Source organism: Pagrus major, chromosome 10 (genome assembly GCF_040436345.1).
Source record: "Pagrus major chromosome 10, Pma_NU_1.0".
NCBI classification, from domain to species: Eukaryota; Metazoa; Chordata; class Actinopteri; order Spariformes; family Sparidae; genus Pagrus; species Pagrus major.
In genome coordinates this window covers 15,778,487-15,803,421 of record NC_133224.1, presented here as the reverse complement: position 1 = coordinate 15,803,421, position 24,935 = coordinate 15,778,487, and the positions used below count along the sequence as shown (strand labels likewise).

Here is a 24,935-nt window from a genome sequence, read left to right as displayed (position 1 = left end):
GAGTGAAATAGTTACAAAGACAGTTGGTTTAACGCCTGGAAAATAATACCCATCTACTTGGTGTTTCATGAGGACCATGTTTGAATAAACCACAGCGGTTCTGGTGAGTTTCAGCTCGTTTTATTGATGCTTCGTTGTACTGTTTGCACTTGAATGAGTGACTGGTCTAGCAAAGAGAGCTAGCCTTAGCTAAACTGTTTAGCGGCTAATAGTCTGCGGGTTATCAACCAAAGAGTTTTATTTCATGTAAAAAGATTACATCATTATGTACATTACATTATGATTTAAACTCGCTGTAAAAGGCTATTTCATTTGCATGGACAGAGTAATTTATTTTGTTTATGGCCTGCTGTACAGGTCAGTTTTTTTTTTTGCTTGCTCCTGAATGAAGTTTGACTAAAGAGAGACACTCTTCCTCGGTGCGGGAGACAACACGTAGGCACGCGACCGTGGGACACAAGATGGCGAGCCAAACCCACAGACTACATCCCTTAAAGGCATCTTCATCTTCACCTTCATATTCATCGCTTCAATGAGGATTTGCCGGATGGATTACTGGTAAACTGCCAGAGAGGTAGGAGTGTTGTAGATATTTCTTTTGAACTGAACTGAGTTGGAACAATAACTGAACTGAACTTAAACTTATTGAACTTGAACTGAAGTGTTACATGTTTACATTCTGTTTCATAATTGTCAATATTGTGATTTAAGGTGTAATATTGTTTCACTTTATTTGGATTTAGATGCTTTTAAATGGTGAAAAGGTTTTTCTACTTATGGAATTAATAGAAAAATAAGGAAACCAAAATAGGTGCAACCTATTACCATAAATTGAGATAGTTAGTCACAGACCGGTCTAACATAACAAAATCTCTAATTTAAATCATCCTACCTGGATGAATTATTAAGGAAGAATATTTCTTATTTAGGAAAATAAACCTGAAAAAAGGGAAAGTGAATACCAACCCTAACCCATACCTGCAGGATACCTTAGACACTGTCTGAACACCGTTATGTTTATTGTTCTTGTTTACTTTAAAGTACCGGCTTTAATTTGAAAGAACCTGGTCTCTGGTTTAATTTGTCGCCCCACTCCATCAGAACCTAGAAATGGTCCAGTGGCTTTCAATGATTCTTGGGAATTTGGATAAAACAGGTTTTAATTTTGAAAATAAAAAGTTAGTTAAATTACAAAATCTGAAGGTATATCATTATAGACCAAGGTCTTGGCTGTTCAGCAATGTACCGGTGCAACCTCCTCATTTTGTATTTTTTTCATAAAATAGGCGTTTTTCCAGTTATTACTTTGTTTTTGTCAACACTGTCAGACACAATAAAAAGCAAATTAATTTTTATTTATTTGGTCTAATATGTATTTAGAGCTTTTAAATCATTATCTGGCATTCTTAGTACACATATGCTGTTAAATGTTGAATATTCACTTTTGTTCATTTTTTATACTGTTTCACGTGTACTCCTTTTAAAAGATCTAACATCATACAACGTTTACTTACATATCATCAAATATCAAATCATCATAGTAAAAAATAGTCATTACCAGTAGGAATAATGTACAATGCATCACTGACATCATCTTAAACTGTCATCTAGTGTCCCCTACTCATAAAATAATACATTATATTCTTCTGTAAACTGTATATTGGACATGAAGAACAGATAACAAATAACAATTGTGAGCACTGTGGCAAACAGTCAATAAGAAACATGTTCAATTAGCAATAGGCTATCATTAATAAAAGTACCCCTTAATAATAATCATCATAAGTAAAAAAGAAATCATTACCAGTAGCAATAAGATAGAATTCATCACTGACCTCATATTTAACTGTCATGTAGTGCCCCCCACTCATAAAATAATATAGATCATATTCTTTTGTAAACTAGACTATAAACTGTATATTGGACGTGAAGAACAGATAAATGAATAACTACGTCTTACAGTCTCTTTTCCATAAACTGAAATGTTTCAAATTACAGAAAGCATTCTGTGTAAATACCACAAAACACATCTGACACAAAAATAATAATAATTCGTGACCTCCTGTGAGTATTCCCTGACTGTTTTACATCACTCCACCACTCATTTAGCTTTATCAGGAAGTATATGGTGTATATGTTTCTCCTCTATGAAATCCATGACTTCAGCAGACAGGTTGTATATCTCCCTCGTCCTGCTTACACGACCTGGTGATGACAGTTCCTCAAGTTTGACCAGAATATGGTCAAATGGTGAAGCACATATCCTTTCCACCTCCTTTTGGATAGAATCGTGTGTTGGGCCCATGAGGGTGGAAAAACTCCACTTCCACATCTTGATGATGAGTCCACAGTGACAGCCTTTGCTAACCACCAGTTCTGGTCATAAATGACCGCAAGCCAATCTCCGCAATGAACTACATCAGCAGATAGATCTGTCACAGTCCCGTCAGGACCACTTTTGGTCAGTTGTTCTTGCTCCGTTGGCTCTTGCTCACTTTCCTCCCGTTCCATTTCCTCCTGCTCACTTTCCTCCTGTTCCGTTTTCTCCATCAACATTGCCAAAGGACCCTTCCTCTTTTGCATTGGTATAGGACCATCATCCTCAACCTGTACTCTGGGTGCGTTGGCAGTCACCTGGAATATTGTTGTGCTGAAACACTCGCACATCTGTGGCTCACTGCAGAAACAGGACAGTGATCTGCAATCGATCTCAGAGTCGTTTCGGTGTGTTGGTGTGACCTTATGGAGTTTCCTTGTTGCAGGTACAGGTTTTAGTGATTGAGAAAGGAGTGCGTCATATGGCTGCATGTCAGCTTCAGTAATGATATAGAGCTTAGTGCTGCAGCGGCTTTTGCCAACCATCTCATGGAAGATTCACAATGTCATTCCCCTGCAGTATAAGGCTGTCTGCAGTCCTTTTCACAGCTCCTCCAATGCCGTCTGGGGCTCCCTTCCCATGTGAGGTGGGGAAGAAGTTCCAGGTTGTTCTCTTGAAACCTAGAGTTGGAGGGACACTGCAGAGGAGAAAAAAGTTCTTCTTGTTCTTGTATTGCTTGCTGGGCAGGACTGGTTCCATGTGAGTCCAAATGGCAGACGCATCTTGTCGCTTGGATTCTGATACTGTGAAAAAGCCTGTCTTCTGTTCTTTTGTATAGTACATGCCAGTGTGCAGGTTGAGCTGTGGGAGGTTCTGACCAAAATGGCATGACTGTACCTCAGAACTATACTTGCACTTCCACACCTCAGAAAAGTCCACGTGCACAATTACTGTGCTATCATTGCACTTCTCGATCATGCTCCTGTACTCTCTGGTCTGGTTCTGAACTGAGCACACGTGTGTTGTTGTTTCTGTCTTCAGTTTGTCTTTATTTCGTTGGAGAAGCTCTCCCAGCGTGCCACTGTGCATCGCAAGTCTTGTGTTGAACTGCTGTTTGATCCTGAATTCCTTCCCATTGCTGCCATTCAACATTGGTCTGGTCTTGCTGTGGTGTGGGAAGTGTATGTTTGTGGAGACACCGGGTGCAGGAGCACAGAAGACATGCCTCGCTTGTCTGTGAACAGCAGACAAGTTCAAAACTATCCTCCAGTTTGCTAGACTTGACAACACCATTTTCTCTTAGGACTTCAAGCATCAGCTTAGCATTCTCATGGTACTGACATTGGTGTGTCTTACGATCCAACGGTCTTGGTGCTGTGACATAGAATGGACGTAAGGCACAGAAGGATGAATAACTGAGCTTCACTCTTGGTTCCTTCTTGGTGAACTCCTTGTGGCGGTTCAATACTGTATCAGTCAGAATTAGGGCTGGGCAAAACGATTAATTTTGTAATCGATTAATCTAGCAAATATTTTTTCGATGCATCGATTAATCTAACGATTCCAAAATAAAATTCAAGTAATGAATACAGTAGTGCAATCTGATGCCAGAGATAGCATTTAACAAAAAATAAAATAAATAAAATACTGTCTTTCAATAAGTAAAACTTTTGTGCAAACAAACAAATGTTAACAATAAATAAATAAATAAAATATAAACAGCAGCAGCAGTGGTGTCCTTCTTGAACCAACAAAATATAACATTTACTTTGCTATCTGCAAAAAAGTGCTCTTAACATACACTCTGCCACTTTTCCCTTAAGAATACTCAGTGAGTGTGTGTGTGTGTGTGTGTGTGTGTGTGTGTGTGTGTGTGTGTGTGTGTGTTTAATTCAAGACATGATGTAGTCATGCATTGGAGTGGAGGAATGTTAACATTTCAACATGCTCAGCAGTCAGGCTCGCCCTTTTTTTGGTGACAATGTTTCCAGCAACTGAAAAAAGCCTTTCAGATGGCGTTGATGTGGCAGGTACAGCCAAATACGATTTGGCTAAAGCAGCCAGTGTGGGGAATCTTGTTGCGTTATCCTTCCACCATTTAAGGGGGTCATTGTCCCTTGCGATAGGCGTTTCCCCAAAATACAACAGTACTTTTTTTCTCATGGTCTCATTGTCCCCATCCTCATCCTGATCCATGACTTCGTTGCTGTCTTCCTCCTCAGAATCTGTGCCCAACAAAGTGTCCAACACAGACCTCTTCTTTGGTGAGGGACTTGCTGAGGCTTCCTGCCCCACAGCTGCCTGCTGTAGCTGTGCTCTCTGCTCCCTTTTGAGATCAAGTGCAACACTCTGTACTCTTACTTGCAGTTTCAGAGCATCCTCTGGAGAAAGGAATTTCCGTTTTCGGAAACGTGGATCAAGGGCAGCAGCAATGAGTGACACATTTTTCCCATCCTCTTGAAATGCAGATACCTTCGGCTGCCACCTTGACAAGATTTCCCCTTCTGCATGGCTCTGGAACAGGTTCACGGCAGCAGAATCAAAGGATCTGTTTTGGGTGGATTTCAGGAGACCTTTCAGCAGGGGGGGGGGGGAGAGAACAGAAGCTGTGACATAAGATTGTCCACTAAGAAAAACAGTAGCTTGCTCATATGGCTTGAGCACCTCCTTCAGTTCATCCAGAAGAATCCACTGATCATTTTTCAGATCAAGGTAATGTTTCCCACGGTGTGTGACTTCTGGATCTGACAGCGTCGCAACCACTGGCCATCGCTGTTCTAACAGACGTTCAACCATATAGTATGAACTATTCCATCTGACAGCTACATCTTGGATTAGTTTGTGCTCAGCTGTGCCCATTTGTTTTTGTTTCTGCTTAAGTTTGGTGCTAGCTGGCTCACTTTTCCTGATGTGCTTCACGAGGCCCCGTGCAGCTGATAGTGCCTTATCAATCATGGGGTCCTTCATTGCATGGTGTACAACTAGCTGCAGTGTATGCCCAGCACACCGATAAGATGCCACTCCAAACTTCTCTTCGAGGATGCGGAGAGCTGCGACTATGTTACTTGCATTATCATGCACAATGGCGGGGACGTTATGCAAGGAAATGTTGAATTTTTCTGCCACCTTCTCCGCCCAGGAGGCAATGTTTTCTGCAGTGTGTCGCTCTTCAATTGGTAGTGTTGTTAAATTGAAGGAGACAAGATCCCAATTGTCATCAATGAAATGACAAGTTACTCCTAAGTAGGCCTCTGTGACCAGACTAGTCCAAGCATCAGTGGTAAGGGAAATTTTGGATGTGGCCTTTTTTAGTTCGTTCCTTAGTTTCTCCACTGAAGTTTCATACTTTCTCTCCATCATACTTGTAAAATGGCGCCTAGAGGGCAGAGTGTAACCTGATTGAAAAGTGGTTAGCATTTCTTTGAATCCCTCGCCCTCAACCATAGCAAGCGGCCTCATGTCTTTCACAATCATAGATAGGACGCTCTCAGTCAGTACAGCAGCCTCCTGGGGGGTGCAGGGGGTTGTTTTTTTCTTCTGAAAGTAGTCCTCCACACTTTTCTGCTTATTCCTGAAAACATAAATCACACACACAGCACACAGATTAATAAAAATAATTTTAAAAAATATTAATTATATATAAATAATAATAATAATAAGAGGTTTTTAATATATCCTAATCATACTGTCTATTGCCATTGTTTAAATCAGCAAGTAATCAAATCCTATGTGTGTAGTTGAGCTGTCACGGCATGACAGTGACCAATTACAAAATGAAAATTACAAAAAAGAAATTACAAAACAACAATCAATGTAGTACAGGACTAATACAGTGCAAAACAAAGCAGGCAGACAGAAAAACAAACAAAAACAAAGCAAACAAAAATCAGAAATAAAAACCAACAAAACAGAGAGCAGCTTATATCAGTTTTGAGTTTGAGGTGTGTGGGTGGGTGTGCCTGCATGTGTACGTGGGGGTGTTTGGATGAATGACAGGGTACATTATGATGTTTAATGTTATAATACGGTATTAAAATGTGACGACTCATTGCGTAATATGTACAACAAAACAAACAAGAAAAGAAAAAAAAGTTGAAAACTTACGGTGTTAGGGTTAGGGGTCATCTGCACAAGCTGCTCCTGGATGCTGCCTTTTGAGGTGCTGGTGCATAGCCGTCGTGCTTTTATGATAGGCCATTTCCATTTTACAAAGCTGACAAACAACAGAGTCGCTCCCTTTTACTGTAAAATAGTCCCATACCTTCGAAATACGTGTTCTTTTTTTGCCGAGTTCAGCATCAGCTGACTCACTGGCGTTGCTGCTGCTGCTACTCGCTGCCGCCATTTTTTGTTTTGGTCGGACAACGCATCGACGTACAGTTTTTGTGTCGATAGCCTGCCTACTCCGTGCTGGCTCGTGTATGGCATGATCCGCTGGACTGTCTGGGGGAGTTTCTGGGTGATCTGAGCCCTTTCTCTTACGTTCTCTTGATACTTGTTGACTACGTTTCCAAGCCTTTCTCTGACTTCTCTTTTCCCTTTCATTCAAGTCATTGATATTTTTTATCTTCCCTTCCTTCACCCTCTTCTTCCATCTTTGCCTTTCCGTTCTGAGGTATTCCTCCTTTAACTCTGCATCACTGTGTGTTTTCTCTCTACGCTTCTTTTGATATTCCCTGTTTCTTCTCCTTCTCTCCTCCACAGATAGCTGCTGCCTAGCCATAACTTCCTAAAACACATAAAGTCAAAGTTGAGCGTAATGACTATGAAATTGGGGGGAATTACTGTTGGCTCAATAACTACGACGACAACTGTAGGTTTTCATGACTTTACTGCAACCTCAGCACACCAATAACAACGAAAGACTTCCGCATTCCTCCCCCAGAACAAACCTGTAACTTGTACATGCGCAGTGAGAAATAAAGCACATAACAAACTCCCCTTTTCTCTTTAAAGAAAAACAGTGCAAAGAAAATATTTATTTTTCTCCTTTTTTAGTGTTCTTAACAGATAGCCAGGTTTAAAGTTTCAGCTTTAATAACTAAAGTAGAACAGTAAAAAAAACTTTGTTGTTTAGTCCATTTAGCAAATTGTTGCTTGTACAGTCACCTGTGGTGATCTCTGAGTACAGTGTAGCTAGGAAGACTGCACTGTCAATGCCATCTCCAAGTGCCAAAGTCTCTCCAGCTAAAGTGCTCCGAACAACTCTCCTGATCCTTTTTGACTGCCAGCATATAGGCGAGAATCTTCCAACCTCTCCCATAAGCATGATCAGGTGCCCACCTTGAGTGCCTCCATCTGGAAGATTTCCCATGGATGAATCACTGAACACCACCAGCTTTAGGGAGCTGTCTTTTCCCAAGTACTGAAACCTCAAAGTCACCTCCTCTGACTTCAGTTTTCTGATCAGTTTATTTGCACAGTGCAGAGTCTGAACAGTGGCATGCTTTGTACTTGACGCCAGGATGGATATGTCACACATTCTGTCGGGTCTGCTCTGCCTCGCCACCCACAATATTTGGCCACTCTTTGACTTAAGCATATCATATTCAGTGTCTGTTAGGGGGGGGCTCTCGTGGGGTCCACATGAATGGGTTGGAGATTTTTTATGTACATCCATTGTTGCACCTGTATTTCATCCTCTACAGAGAGTACCTCCATTCCAATGTAGCTGAAGCTGTTGTGTTCTTCACGTCCAATTTGAAAAGTAGCTTTCAAGTGAGAAATGACTGTCATGGAGAACGTTCTTCCGAACCTCCCCAGATAAAGTCATCCACATGACAAGCAAGGACTCCCATCACATGGTAGGAGTCATCCAACCAGTAGAACACTGCTGGGTAAACTTTTGAAACAGAACCTCCCGACTGCTGCATAATGTCCTTTACCCTGTTGTACCAGTACAGAGAAGCATCTGTCAGGCCATAAACACACTTCTTCAACTTCCACACAGTTCCTTTGCTCTGAGCTTCTCGGGGAGGCCGAATGTAGACATCTCGGGTTAACTCTTTACCTTGCAAAAAGGCTGCTTTAATGTCTATGGAGTTCAGCTGCCATTTCTTTTGACATATAACAGCCATGATCATTTTTAGGGACTCTGAAGCACACGTAGTTGAATCTTTTGGTAGCTCCTCAGTGTTCTTTTCCTCAAAGCCTCTTGCAACTAGTCTGGCTTTAGGGACAACACCATCTGGTGTCTCCTTGAGTGTGCACACCCACCTTGTAAAGATGCATTTCTGACTTTCATCTTTCACCTCTTCAAACACATTGTTCTGTTTCCAGTTGCTGAGTTCAGCGTGTTTGGCAGGTATGAAGGCATCATCATTCACAATCAGTACGTCCTCTTTATGGCAGTCTGCACATAACTCAACATGTTCAGATGGACCCAGTTGAAGATTGTCTACTTGTCCTAAGTCCACTGATCCAGTTGTACCAGCAATTTCCTCAGGCTCTGTGTACTGTAAATTGTACCAGTTTTTGTGCGTTCCAGTGGCCTTTCCTGCCCGGCTGAGGATTTTTCCAGTGTGTACTTGGTCACTTCCACTGTCTGTGTATGTAACTACTTGTCCAGTTTTCAGCTTAAGTCCTTCACAAGTAGTATTTGAGTGTGTTGATGTGTGAGGGGGCTCATTGTTATCCTCAGCATCTTCATCATTTGAGGGTGCCTCTTCCTCACTTTCATTGTCAGTCTTATTTTTATAGAGTCCAGTTTCTGGTAATGTGGCATTTTCAGTTCCCATCAACTGATTATCTCTTTCTCTCAGCATATCTTGCGAGCCATCAACCTTTCGAAGTCTGGATTGATGTACACGAACATAAGTGCCTCCATGGCGAACAAATATCACCACACCATCTTGGCCGATGACCACACCTGGACCTTTCCACTCTGTAGAATCCACCCGTTTGTAGTAAACCTTATCCTCCGTTTCATATCTGTAATCAGTGGGTCGCACTTGTTTACGAAGGGCTCTTCGTATCCTCTCAGAGCATTCTGTTTCTGTGAATGCTCTCCTTGTAGCATGTAGTGCTGAGATGTGTTGGGCCATCCAAGTAGCCATGCTAGTCCCTTCTAGAGCTGGGAGCTTATCAGTGAGAACTGACGGCAGATTTGGGTTCTGCCCGAACACTAGCTGGTAGGGACTGTAGCCATGTACATTGTGCATAGAGTTTTTTTGCCATCAGGGCCCAGTCTAGGGCTGTCTTCCAATCACATCCGTTGTCTCTCTTTACTTTCAACAGGATTTCAGTGAGAGTTTGATTATGCCTTTCTAATAGACCGTTGCTCCATGGACTATAAGCTGCAGTCGTTTTCACTTCAAAGTTTTCAGCCATGTCCCTCATTTCCTCATTATTAAATTCACCCCCATTGTCAGTGAACAGTCTGCGTGGAGGACCATGAACACTTATCCAGCAGTGAATAAAGTGCTTCACTATCTCTTTGGGTTTCTTGGTGGTTATAATACTCCCTGCACTGAATTGTGTGAAGTGGTCAATGGCATGCATATACCACACTCCTGGCTCTAGCTCATGTAAGTCCATAGCTACAGTTTCATTGTAGGTTGAGGCCATGGGTAAACCTACTGCTGGCTTTGGCTTTGGTTTACTGTATCTAATGCATGTCTCACAGTTGTTTACAATATCCTTCAGGATTGTGGTGCACTCCTCATCAGTATTACCTGAGCAGGTCAGTAGTTTTTTCAGTCTGTCAACTGAGGCATGTCCAAACTGCTTGTGCAGTTTCAATAGAATTTTTTGTTTTTCCTGTTTTGTCATGTTTTCTGTCACAATTAGGATGTCATCTTCATTTTGGATGTCACTTCCATCTGGGGAACTCTCATCCCTCAAGTTCACACAATAATGTCCTGACGATGTCAGTTCAAGTTTCACAGGTTGCTTGAAAATAATGGCTTTGTCATTCTCAATGTCCAAAACTGCACCTGCTCTTTTCAGTGACGTTTTGCTTAAAAGCAAAGGGGCGTGGACAAGCGGTAAGCGCCTACTGTTTATCTTTAACATTCAGTCCCGCAGTGTCTAGCAGCTTGAATGCTAACATTGCATCCGGGAGCTCCATTTTGAACTGGTGAATTCTGTTGTACCTCCGTTCAAACTCAACAATGTAATCCACTATCGAAACGCCATTGTCTTTCGTTATCCGGTCAAACTCCATGTAAGCCTCGTATTGGCGGTCCTTTTCCTCTTTCAAAAACACAGAGTCCAGTTTTTTCAGAAGTGTAGTCATTCCATTATCCATTATGTTCAAATCCTCTGCGGCTACTTCCAGCGCGCTGTCCCTCGCTCTTCCCATTAGCGACAAGGCAACCGTCAGGGCCTGCTTCTTCTTATCCAAGTCACTAACCAGTCTCCAGATTTCGACCTCATTTTTCCAGCTTTCGTAAGATTTCTTCTCATCAAACACTGGCGGAACTTTATAATTACCAGCGGCCATCCTCTACTACCAATGTTGGCTCAATAACTACGACGACAACTGTAGGTTTTCATGACTTTACTGCAACCTCAGCACACCAATAACAATGACAGACTTCCGCATTCCTCCCCCAGAACAAACCTGTAACTTGCACATGCGCAGTGAGAAATAAAGCACATAACAATTACAGTGAATGTTAGATTTGGTTAAATGTTGTCATGCCATTTTCATTTGGCTTTAGTCATTGGAGATGCATAGCCTACAAGGGATATTGTATACTATGTGCTATGTACGTAGGTAGTAGGTGCACTATGTGCATCCCAAATGACGTAAGCCAAATGAACATGGCATAATAGTGAATTGAGAGAGAAGGAAGGCACACCTCATCCCCTAGGGTTGGACGATATTGAAGAAATATAGGGGGAATTACATAAATAAAAATATAAAAGAGGTTAATGAAACATTACAGATCAACAATTATATTCTAGCCTCTGTTGAGGACCATTTGGAGGTTTTTGTCACCACCACCGTCAGACAGAAAACCTGACGGTGGTGACAAAAACCTACTCTTTCACATGATATGCATGAGTTGTTCACATTAGCCATCTTGTTTCCCCTCTGTTGCTAGCTACTTCAGACCTCTTCGTAAAAAGTAAACATTTATGTCATAATCTAATCTAATATTTTTTATACAAAAGAGACGGTGTTGACATGTTATGGTTGTGACAGTAGCAGTGTCCAAAAATATGAACAAGTTTAAGAGAAAATAGCAAACTTACGGGAGCTTGATTGATCTTGAAGCATGCAGTAGAGCTGAAGGTTTGAAAATGGGGTCCTCAGGAATGTAGTTGACCTTGTAGTTGCCTGATTTTATTGCTTTTTTATGAATATCTGACAGTGGTGACGAATATGTGGGACACATTTTGAGCAACCACAAAATAATAGTAAATATTGTTCAAAACTCACTGTTCGTACATATTACAATGTACTGTCATGTGGTAAAGATATTATTCTTTTTTAATCAAGTTGAAATGATTCTCCTATCCGAGGACAACTGATTTTGTAGGCAATGGGCCAGCATATAATCATTAAATTAATAAAAATTAAAAATAAACCTATAAAAGAACCTTACATATGTGCAAAGGACCCCCTGATTATAACCTTGATTCTTTTTATTCATGAAAATGTTATTAATTTCCAACAGAATTAGCACTTTTCTTAGTGGGGCATGTTTTTGCCAAGTTTCAAGAATCGGTGCTTTAATAGTGTGTCTGGCGGACACTAGTGCTACACACCTCTACTTACTTACCTTAAAAAGTTAACAAAAATTCATAATTACCTTAAAAACTCTAAATTTATCTAAATTCATATGGAGATTATAACATTGGAGGAAAGGGGGAGGCACAAATGAAGTGAAAAGGACAATCTAAGAAGAAACCACTAAAGCTTAAGGGACACAAAATCGGGAGGTAATAAAAGGAGGCTTGTAGGAGAGAGAGCTCACTTCTGCTCTGACCACAGGAAGAGAAGCACCTCAGTCAGCCAGTCAAGAACAGCCAACTTGTTTTCTTTTTAGTGCGCCTTGGCTTGAGGAAGTGCTACAGGTCAAAACGTCACCCTTGGCACACGCTTTTTTCATTTATATACTTAAAAACAATTTAATTTCTTTTCATTTTACACACACATTTATTTTTTTCAATTCATAGATCATTTTAGTTAGTTAAAAAATACATAAATGTATTTTCATTTCGTAGACGACAATAATAATAATAATAATAATAATAATAATAATAATAATAATAATAATAATAATATTTCAATAACTATAATTACATAAATACACAGCTCCAAAACAAAACAATGGATGGGGGTTGGACAGAGGTACGCTACGGCAGGAGGCGCCAGCGCGACCATCAACCCAGTTGGGACAAAGTGATTGAGGCTTCAAGTGGGAAGGACCGTGCACCTCCCGTTAGTGATGGGACTTCCGGCTGTTTTAAAAGAGCCTGTTCTTATGGCTCGGCTCACTAAAAGAGCCGGCTCTTTCAGCTCCCAAGTGGCTCCTCCGATTTTTTTGTTGCTTCAATTAATTGATTACAAAAAATAATGTAAAATTATGTGTAAATTTAATTACTAATGTACAAATATTCATTATTTATATGGCTTATTATACTCAACAGAGTGCTACAAAAAATAAATTTTTAAGTACATAGCCTTTTACACAAACTGTCTTTATAGAGCTCTGGGTTGTGGTGGTGTAGTGTAGACACTGGGTAACCAATAAGTGGAATTTATCCAGGGTTATGGTAGCAGTTTACTACCTATCCAGTTTTATTCACAATTTTCAATTTCTGAACTGAAATGCTACAAATGCTGGAAGTGGAAACCATAGAAATATACATAACCATCAACATACAACCACAACTGTATGACCTTAACTCTGCATCAATAGATTAAAATAAAAATAAAACACAAATGTATTTCCCTCTTTCTTTCTTTGTGAAAACAAATGATTGTTTACATTCTCTATAAACAATGAAATTATTATTTTTACTCTTTACAAAGGCACCGGACAAGATGCTCCTTGTCTGTTTGAATTGGGAGTCCCTTTCTCAACCCCTGAGAACAATTCAATACCGGACGGTCTTCAATTCAAAATGAAAGCTGGGTTACAACTGCAGCAGCAGCAACAGATGCAGCAGACACACTGGCACTTTCATTAGTAGAAGGTTCTCTTCCAACTGCACCGATGAATGTACAGTTCTAATGTGCCTGTGCAGGTTATTTGTAGAGCCTGCTCGATATGAGATTTTAGCCTTGCATACTCTACACTCAATTTTATTGCGTCTCCTGCCGTCACTCATTTTCTCACCTTTCCAGCGTGTTGTCTCTGTAGGGGCTGTTCTCTCTCTCACGCACGCGTCTCCCTACCTCCTGTTTCTCTCCGTCTGTGTGTGCTGTGTCTGTAACCCCCGCCCCTCCCCCCCGCTCAGTGCGGACACATAGACGCCACCACACATCATGTAGTTGACCACTCACGTGCGGCTTAAACAGAACACCTTACAAAGTTAGAACAACAATTCATACTTACCATAAAAGTTGAAAACAACAATTCATACTTACCTTAAAAAGTTAGAACCACAATTCATACTTACCATAAAAGTGAAACTCAACAATTCATACTTGCCTTAAAAAATTAGAACAACAATTCATACTAACGATAAAAGTTAAAAACAACAATTCATACTTGCCTTAAAAACTTAAAACAACAATTCATACTTACCTTAACCCTCGTGTAGACTTGGGGTTCTGACCCCAAGTTAAATCTTTTCCCGTCAAAATTTGTTTTTTATTCATCAAATGGTCTGAAAATAATGGATGTTGTCCGATACTATGCTCTTCATGATTTAAATAAATTTGAAATAATTTGATTTAATTATTGTTCAATAAAATTACTTGTCCTTAACAATTGTCCTCTGGGGTCAATAAGACCCTGCAGCACAAAGTGGTGCGATGGAGCAAATTGTCACACCATACTGCTTTCCAAAACATCTTTGATCTTGGATGTTTGATGTGTGGGGTCAAGCAACGGTTATGACAACAACAAAAAAGGTCTTCTCTCACAGGTGTTGGAGCATTTCACATTTTAGTCTGAGAGAGACAGGCAGCACAATGAGGAGGCAGAGGCGGGTCAGTGACAAATAAGGGTTTGCATTATGAGCAATTCAAAAATGTTTTAAAAGCTTGCATCAGATTTGCTAAAATATATATTTTGTATTTATGTTGGTTTCATGTAATTTGAAATAGCATTTGAATTATTTTTTACGAAAGGTAAGACTGATTGCTCCTGAAAATGTCAAGTGGTGTAACCACAACAAAGGAGAAATATTAAATATTTATTTCCACCTAGAGTGTATGCAAGTGTACTACTTGTAATATAGAGCAGGACAAATGCTGAAAACACTTTGTTTTCTAAATAATATTTGACAAATTATGTATAAACTGTTAAAAAACATGTTAATACATTGCAATAGAGGATTACATCTTATTCCACATGAATTTTCCTGAATATTATAATATTTTTATGAAAAATACTGGTTACACCAATTGAAACAAACCAGTTTATTATTTTCAATGAAGAAAAAACATCAGGATTAATTCATTTTTACAAATTAAACATCCAAAAATCATGTGGACTTGTTATTTTATGAATTAATTTAAAAAACAAACATCAAAAAATCATGTGAACTTGTGTTATTTTATGAATTAATTTAAAAAACAAACTTCAAAAAATCATGTGAACTCATGTTTTGACTGCAATGAATAAGTGTAAAAACATGTCAAAAGTTGTGTGTGTGAGGTGGTGCTGGAAGGGATAGAGAGAGAGGGAGAATTGTGTGTTTAGGGCTGTGTGTGTGCTGGGAAATGTTTCCAGTCCTCTGTCATGAGTTTTGAATGACGTGAGTTCAAATGTTCTGGCTCAGAGATTATGTGCAGCACATTAGACTCATAATAGAATAGGATGTCAGGTGGATGAGGCCAGGTGAAGACATTCTTCCCACCCAGAGGGTTGCATGCAGCTCACTTCCACTTCTTCACCCACCACCTGGATGACCTGTCCCACGAAAGGCTTACTTTCATATCTGTCCAGAATGAACTTGCCTTTAAGATCCTGCTGACAGTTGGTAGATGTTGAGGGGAGGTCTTCTGATTGCAGGTTGCGGAGATCTACTGCAGTTGGATCATAGCGCTTGCAGATATCAGGTCTTGCACAGAAACATGAAATTTCCCTCCACTGAATCGCAGCTGGCTCTTCAGAGGTCACTTGGTGAATTTTCAGTGTACCTTTTTACGGCTGGGACATTTGTTGGGACTGATTCGTCGTACTTGGCAATGGCTTCCTCGGATATCCAAAAGTACTTGATGCTTGAGGGCTGATCCTTCAGGAAGTTGTAAAGTTCCTCAGCTGTCTGCAAGTCAGTGCCTCTTTGGACTGCTGTGTCTGCAGTACGCTTGACAGCCCCTCCCACTCCATCAGGAGCTCCTTTCCCATGCAATTTCTCACTGAAATTCCAAGTGACCCTTTGAAACTCACTCAGAAAAGGCACTGTGCTGAGAAAAAAAAGTTTTTCTTGTTCCTGTATTGGGTCACTGGTCCATCACTTATGATATGTAGAGTTGTGGGTGTGTTACATTTGCCTATGGCATCCTTCAATACAGGCTCCATGTGAGCCTACATGAATGCAGACTTCTGAGGTGTCTCATGGCTGTTGAATTGTACAGTGCATGGAGGTCCTTGAGAGAGTGCAGCAGTACCCTCCTTTGCTGCTTGATTTTATTTTTAGTTATTGTATCCTTTTTGCGTGATGACATGCAACTATTCTCATCCTTACAGAGAAAGCTGGCCACTTCCTCTCTTTTCATTTGTGAGGCTTTCTTTTTGTTTTTCATTTTGTTCTTTTCACTGACCATTTTCTTTTTTTTCTGTTCCCTTCTAACTTTGCGACGTTCAGACCTCAGCTTTTCCCTCTCTTTCAGCACTGAGCTATAATATTTGTTCTTTCTTTCCTTTCCTTTCCTTTCCTTGCAGGGGTTGAGGATGCTTGCGGTCTCTCTACAACTGGCTGCTCATAGTCATGATCGTCCAGATGATTATGCATAGGCTCTGGATTGTCGAGATGCTCAATTTGCTCATCTGACGTGTCCATAGATTGTGGGGTTAAGTTGAGAACGTCAGCAAGCACCCTTTTCTGTTCTCTGTAGTCTCGCTGGTAATTTCTCCACTCTTCCCTCAACTTCTCCTGCTTTGTTTTGGAAAGCTCAGCTGCTGGAGTACTTTTAGTCTTTCCCTCTCTTTTTCTCCTTTGATAACTAAATGGTAAAATAGAAAAATAAAAGCAATTAGCCTAAATCACTATATTACTCTGACTTTAACCTGATATTCTTTCACAGTATTTAAAGTGTGTGTGTGTGTGTGTGTGTGTGTGTGTGTGTGTGTGTGTGTGTGTAAAACCACCTTTCGCGCCTTTTGGCAAGGTAATTGGCCGTTGCAGCAGGATATGCACTGACTCGTGCTCTGTGACGAGCCACTTTTTCTTTGCTTGATAATGGCATCTATTGGGGGAAAAGAGGCTCTATTATATTGCAATAATTATGAAACAATAGAAAGTTAATAAATGTAATTTTACAGATCTACATTTTAATCTTTGACTAACATTTCTCATATTGGAGTTTTAAGTCTTTTTAAAGCTGCTGTTCATGTTCAACATTGTCACTGTTCACCCACTTCATTCTGCTATATTATGAAATTACATATATTGCACTATATATTGCTTAAAATTGTAAGTGAATGGAATACAAATATATATTAAAGCTAAACATTTAAAAAAATATCAAAGCCATGCAAAATAATGATTTTATCCTAACCTTCCAGAGCTTTGATAATAAAGTTGTGGATAAATCACCACTTCGTCAAGAGAAATATAACACGCAACACTTAAACATAGTTCCACATAGTAAGTTAGTTCATATTACATCTTTAATCAGCATCATAAACTACTGATATTTGACAAAATCGGCCTCTAACCAAAAGGAATGTAATAAAAGTCAGATGGTGAAACCGGTTACACCATTTGACATTTCAATTTAAATTCAAATTTAACAGGCATTATGATGGACACCTATGTAAGCACATGGCCTTGGTGTGAAGATTTCAAACACATTTTTTTAAATAAATACTTATTTTTACAATTATTATGAATGATAAATGTTTTCCTGGGGTCATACCATTTGACATGTAACCCTAAGCACACCTGACCATACCCTAAAAATGTCAAATTATCAAGATTTCCAAGAGAGTTACTAACCTCGTCATGCAGCAGTTAGGCTAATCAGGGGTCCTTCTCTGTGATATAATTTCCTGTCACATGGTCTTCTTGCACAAATTAACAAAATGGCTCCTTAAATGTTGGTTACACCACCTTGACACTTTAGGAAGTTGACTTTAGAGACACAATTCCCCAAATTAATTATAATATTCAGAACAATGGTGTTCCATGTATTTTATTCATTATTAAACAACACAAATGTAAGATTATGCCAAACTAGTTGATAGGGTGTTTTATTGAGAATTTCACCTTTTTTGAACAAGTTTAACTATTTGATACAAAGTTTTTATGGTTACACCACATTGACATTTTTGCCATTATCCGCTGAATATTCTCTGAAAATTGATTTAAATCCAGAAATTTTAGATGAGGTCTTCAAAAAGAGAATGTATGCGAGTAATTTGTAAGTTTATTTTCTAATTTTAACCTTTTATAAATTCAACTGAACCATAAGAACACAAAAAAATTGCGTCACGTCATTGACCCACGCGCTATACTGCACAGGAGGCTTGTGAGCTCATTTTTAACCATGTTGTGGAAAAGAATGACCAGGAGGACAATGCTGAACATAATGAGGAGGAAGAATCAACTGATGAGAAGGATTCAGGGTCAGAAGAGGGGAGGAGGGAAACCTTGGAACGATTATAGGCTCAAAACTCACATTTGAAACTAACTGTGAAGCTGTGTGTATAAAAAGGGCATCAGTGCCTGTTCTGTTGGAGGAAACTGAGTCGCTTCCACATTGACAAATCCATCATGACTCTCTTTTACCATGCTTTTATTGAATCCGTTTTATTATTTGCACTAGCAGCCTGGTTTGGGAACCTCTCTTTGAAAAATAAAAGCTCACTCAACCAAATAGTAAAGTGGTCTAGCAGGCTGATTGGTGAGCCACAACTCAACGTGGAGACCTTGCATACAAAACAGCTACAGCGCATATGTGGTTCAATTTTAAATGACAGTTCCCATCCATTGCACACTGAGTTTCAGCTTCTCCCCTCTGAGCGCAGGTTTACAATCCCTAGGTGTAGAACAAAAACACGCAAAAACAGTTTTGTCCCTGCAGCCATTACACTGAGGAATAAGTCATAGCTATATTTTGCACAGGTGATTATTTATTGCTGCTTTTATTTATTTACTCATTGCTGTATTTATTTCATTTACTTACTTATTTTCTTTTTACTATTAGTATTGTAGTTCACTTCAATATCTTAGTATGATCTGGACCTGTAAGAACTTTATAATTTGCCATTTTTTTTATTTCCACTGTTCTAAGTTGGATGATGCGTAGGGATGTAACGGTTACCGGTGTCACGGTAAACCATGGTAACATTCCCGACGGTGAAGGTTACCGTTTAAGTTTTAATTACCATGGTAACCGCCGCGGTCGATAACCACGGTGTGGAAAACTCGCGAGATACTTTATCCAAGTCTCCCTACGCAGGCGCAGCGTGCAACGTGCGCTTGTTATGTAGTGAAGAAGACATGGCGGAGGGAGGACGTGATAGTAGCGGCATTTTTCCGCCTTCAAAGAGAACCAAATCTGAAGTCTGGGCGTATTTTGGTTATTATAAGAATGCTCAGGGACAGCTGGTCGAGGATGGCAGCCCTATCTGCAGGAGCTGCAAGAAGAAAGTTGTTGCGAGGGGCAGTAACACGTCCAATTTACTTACTCATTTGCGCGACCATCACCCTCAACTGTTGAGTGAATGCAAGGTAAATTAACCTTAAGCTCGGGTGCATGATGTGTGTGTATGTTGAATTTTCTCTGTCTAATTTGCTGTCACTAATGCAAACTGACCAGATAGTGGTATAACTGAACGAAGTTGATCCGTGATTTGGCACGTTATCTGAACCTCTTATTAATTGTAGATTTCACTTTTTAAAGTCGACCTAATAATTCCCCAAATATTGATGCAGAGCTGCAGTGAGGAGGATTTGAGACAAACACGTACTGGGTGGACTGAGTTAGTGAATGCAAACTGACTGAGATGACTGACTTTCATCTCAGCTCCGTTCACCGGAGCAGCGTCTACCTGTGGCTCAGCAGCCATTAGACCAATCAGATTGACCGAGTCCATTGACAACAGACGAGCAAGCAGACAGAGACAGACAGCCAATATATATAAGTAATATCAGAAATATATAATAGGCCCTACTTGTGGATTATTTGTAGAATAGACTATATATAAAGAATAATCTAAAATGGTGAATATAACAAGTGTCTAGATAGAGATAAGAGCCAAAATAGTGTTCATAATTAATTTAACAATAATCCTTTTTGTTTTGATCTAAAAAAATATCCAACCTGTTTCTCACAAAAGTGATATGATCTAGATTGTGAGTTTTGTGATCTGTTGGTTGCACCCTTAGTATTAAGTAACAATGACAGTAATAATTAATAATGACATTTTCTATTCATTTTTTTCACAGAGAGGGTCTGCTGGCCAATCGAGTGCTACTGCCAGTACATCTCATTCTACCTCTGTAACGCAGACATTACAGGACGCGTTTCAAAAACAGGCTGCTTATACCCTAAGCCTTTTAATATATAATAAATCTATTTAAATATAAATCTTGGTGAAATTATTTCAATTTATCAGTGTATCAGTGTTTTTTCAACATTTTGAAGACATTTTAAAAATACCGCGGTATACCGATAACCGTGATAATTTTGGTCACTATTACCGTGGTGTGAAATTTTCATACCGTTACATCCCTAATGATGCGTGATATGTGCCTCTATGTTTTTTCCATATGTGTGTACGAGGACTCTACTGCAAACAAAATCTACCTCTGGGTACAAATAAAGTAACTTGAACTTGAAATAATGATGAGGTGATTGATCCAACATACGGACCACATGCTTCTTCCTCTGAAGAAGCCCCCACATCGCCTGCTGCAGAAATGGAAGAAGGGTATGAAGTGAAGGAAAATGATGAACATGATGATGAGGTAGAATCTGAAGCTGAAATGGAAGAAGCGTCAGAAGTGGAGGAATGCACTTAAGATGATGAAGAGAAGATGAAAATCAACTGATGAGGAAGAATCTGAGGAAAAGGACCAAGCTGAGATTGAAGAATATTTCCAGTCAAAGGATGAAACATTGATCTGGTCTTCCATCCCTCCCAGTGACGAACGACGCATGTTGACAGCAGAGAGAGAGACAAACCACCATGGTCCAACCGCATATGCAAGGTTTCGTATTGATGACATAAAGTCCACTTTTGACATGTTTCTGCCCAAGCCTATTGAACATGAGAAACGAGGAGGGGCAACGTGTGTATGGCAACAAGTGGAGAAAGATGGATCGAATGGTCCTGCAGGCATATGTGGGTATGTTGATTCTCGCTGGTGTGTACCGATCCAGTTAAGAAGCTACAGCTAGTATATTGCAAGCCCAGTCTGGCATGGAAATTTTCCGTGCTACCATTTTCATAAAATCTCAAGAGCGATTCGATTTGATGATAAAGACACAAGAGAAGATCGCTGTGCACGAGACAAACTTGCTCCCGTTCGAGACGTATGGGACCAAGTGGGTGTCGCTCTTGCCGTTGATGTACGATCCATGCACTGATGTGACTGGATGAGCGCCTGGTCCCCTTCAGATGTCGCTGTCCATTCAAACAGTACATCCCGAGTAAACCAGGGAAATATGGGCTAAAAATATGGGCAGCAGGCCGTGCCAGGTTAGGGTTAGGTTAAAAGGCCAGGTTAAAAGGCCAAAAATCATCGAAGATTACAATCACAACAAAGGGGGTGTCGATAACCTTGACAAGGTAATACACATTTATTATTCATAATATTTGTAATATATATGGAAAGGAGTAATGCATTGAATTTGTGTGTAGGGAAAAAAACTTCCTTTCCTGAATATGAGCTCGGGCGACAACTGGTGATACCTCACATCAAGCGACGCAAGGTCAGCATTAAGCTACATTTCTGTTGCTCTTCCTTCTCCCTATTCTGAAAAGTTAGTTTTGAAAAGTTAAATATTTTGGAAATGAATGTTGACATGTTTTATATGTCAGGTAATGAGTTGAAATAAAGTTGACTAAAAAGTTGAAACACAGAGGTGGGTGATAATTTATACTTTGTTTCATAAACAGTCAAACCAGACGGGGTCATTTTTGACCCGGGAGGACAACAGGTGTGATTATTTGCTGCCATTAAAAAAATTGAAGTGGTTTAAAAACAGCGTCCTAACTCTACTTTGACATATACCAGTCTGATGATCTATCAACACACGTGACGCGTTAACTATAGTCAGAATAATTGATGATTTTATTTATTTTTACTCAAAAACAAGGTAAAAGTTCATTTAAACGAGGTCTTACAGGCCTTAAATTTCAAATGGAATAAAGAAATTGTGTTAATGTGTTTGAATGAAGTTGTTATTAAAGGTGTAACACAGTATTGGGTAAAGTATCCACTTTATATACTTTAAATAACAGTCAAACCAGACGGGGTCAATTTTGACCCCATAGGACAGCAGGTGTGATTATGTGCTGCCATTAAAACAATTCAAATGATTCAAAAACGGCATCCTCACTAAACTTTGACAAATACCACTCTGTGATAAGTCAAATAGTCAAAATGATATAAAGTCAAAATAATTAATTGTTTCATTTTAATTTCACTCAAAAACAGGGTATACTTTTATGTAAACAAGTTATATTGGCCCTAAATTCCAAAACAAAGGGAAAAATTTGTGGTAATGGGTTGGACTGAAGTAAGACGAAAGGTGTAACACAGAATTGATTGACAATTTATACTATATGCTTTAAATAACAGTCAAACCAGACGGGGTCATTTTTGACCCCAGAGGACAAAAGGTGTATGGCAATTGGGAGGATTGAACAAGGGTTAAAAAATTAAAACAACAATTTATGCTTACCTTAAAAAGTTAGTCTTAAATTAGATCATTTCATAAATACATAAATTCATACTTACTTTAAAAACCTACATTCAGATTATTTCATGTACAAAAAGTTTAAATCCGTAGGGGAACTATAGTATTGCTCCGTAACGTCGAAAGGGGGAGGGACCATTGAAACACAAGAGTAGAGGGGTATAAAATGATACGCTCAGGAGAAGGATCTCACCTTTGCTCAGACCACTGAAAGGGAAGCATCTCTCCACAAGTCAGTCAGACAATTAGCATTTGTTTGCAAGCCTGAAGAAAACCCAGACAGGGTCGAAACAATGGGTTATTCTTATTGTTATCTTTTATTGCTTGCTTTTATTGTGCTGGGACCTGAGTACATGTTTCATTCTATCATGTGCAAACGTGAATTGAATGACAATAAACAAACCTTTGAACCTTTTGAGCTCTCCATCTTAAAATGGAACATTCTAGCTTCATACTTACATTAAGTAACTAACAATGAGTGATAAACGGGTTATTCAACCTTTGATTCAACAACTGAAATCTTTTACAGCAAAACTAAACATCTTTATTTTTATCAAAAATGATATAAAATAATAAGAGCAGCTCTACATCAGATTCTTGAGTGGTCCACAACCCCTTGTTTTGTAAATAGTAGAAAATAAGTAAACAAATTAGTTGTGTTACCTCTCGTTGTGGCAACAGATGCAAGGCACTGTCGACACAGAACACGTGTTTGGTCAATATCATCCTTCTTGTAGCCGAAATAATTCCAGATAACTGACGTCGCTTTTCTTTTTGGCACCAAGTCTTCGTTTTTGGTGATTTTCTCTTGTTCGTTGCTCATTTTTTAATGTTGTTACAAGCGACTCACTCCACGTGCAGGGGCGTGGTCTGCTGAGGCACACTGAATAAGAACTAATGTGATTGGTGGATCGCTGCACATGCAGAGTCCGCATGCACAGCGTGTGTCAGGTACCCTTGGAATTAGATGAGTTCATTTGCTTCCTACATCGCAGGCCCTGCGATGTGACTATTGCGCACACGTACATCGCGATGACGATGCTCAAACGATATATTGTGCAGCTCTACCAAACAGTGTCTTGGAAGGAGAAGTGGGATCATGTAGACATAATGTACTGACATTGTGGGTTAAATGTTGGGTTTCAAACTTAGTTACTGTGCCCTCTTCCAAGGTTGTATTAATTTATTTCATGGTGCTGCATTGTGACAGGCAGTGTGTGCACGAGAGATTGAGATTCTCTTCTGAAAATTCTGACACCACACTCAATACAGTGAAATTCAATGAAATCAGAATTATTGCTTTAGTAATATTTGGCCTATGTATGTATATATTTATGTAGCACTTTTGTTTCTATTCTTTCTACCAGTTACTACTTATTTTATTGTAGCCTACAACAGAGTTAGGAAGTCCCTATAACAGATATATTCCTGTGTTGCAGAAGAACCTCAGCGATATTGATGAAAAATGACGGGCTCTGACTGCCATTGTTTTACATACATTCAAACTAAAACTTACATAAATATTAATATAAATGATGCTGGAGAAGCCACATCATCTGCCTTTGTCTGCATGTTTGTATTGCAGTGTAAATACAGCAATATTATCTGGAGAAACCATCTTTGTGTTCATTGAGAAATTCTTAATGCCTGTTACTAACCCAACATCTTCCCTTTCCCACCATTTTATACTTTCTCTTCCCCTCTTACTCTCTGTAGGTATTTGGAGCTGTAGGGCCTGGACCTGTACAAACCACCCTCTGCCCCATGATTCTGCTCAACACCATCTGTAATATTGTCATTATTGTTGTTGTTTCATTAGTATCATTGACATTGTCATTGTTTATTTCCTCCATCTTGCATCTAGTGGAATGTGCTTTGCCACTCTCTCTCCCTCCCTCTCTCTAACCTGTATTTTGTTTTGACGCTATATAAATAAAATTGAATTGAAACATTGGAATTCTTAATCTGTGTGATGGAAGATCTGAAAATGTAAATAAAGATGTAATAAACAGAAAGACACACAATTACTGCTTTTGAACACAAAGTGTAATACTTTTTAATGATAAAACAGGTAACGTGGGTTCCACCCAAACTTCTTACTTCCAAATAAATAATGTGAGGTAGACAATGTAGACGAGCAGTAGACTTAACACCACGACAAAACAGACCACGAGGAAAATAGTCATGGAGTTCTTTCCACAGCAGCACTACAAAGGAGCGAAGGTAATCTGTCAGTCACTCTGGCCACTGTAATTCAGATTCTGTAGTCATGACCATTTTCTAGTGCAGCCACTTACCCCTGTCTTCAACACAATAATAGGTGCTTGCACTTGTCCCATCAGATGTTGTCCAGCCTCATAGGGGGGTGAGTGTTCATTATGAATGGGCTAGAATAGA

The 24,935-nt window shown here is 39.5% G+C and overlaps 1 long non-coding RNA gene across 1 annotated transcript; it reads left to right on the top strand.

Annotated features, from left to right (window-relative positions):
* Window positions 1-24,495, top strand: LOC141003818 (uncharacterized). The gene is made up of 3 exons (XR_012179756.1): window positions 1-103; window positions 358-574; window positions 24,255-24,495. It is a non-coding gene; the product is annotated as an uncharacterized lncRNA (long non-coding RNA).
* Window positions 24,496-24,935: the final 440 nt, after the last annotated feature.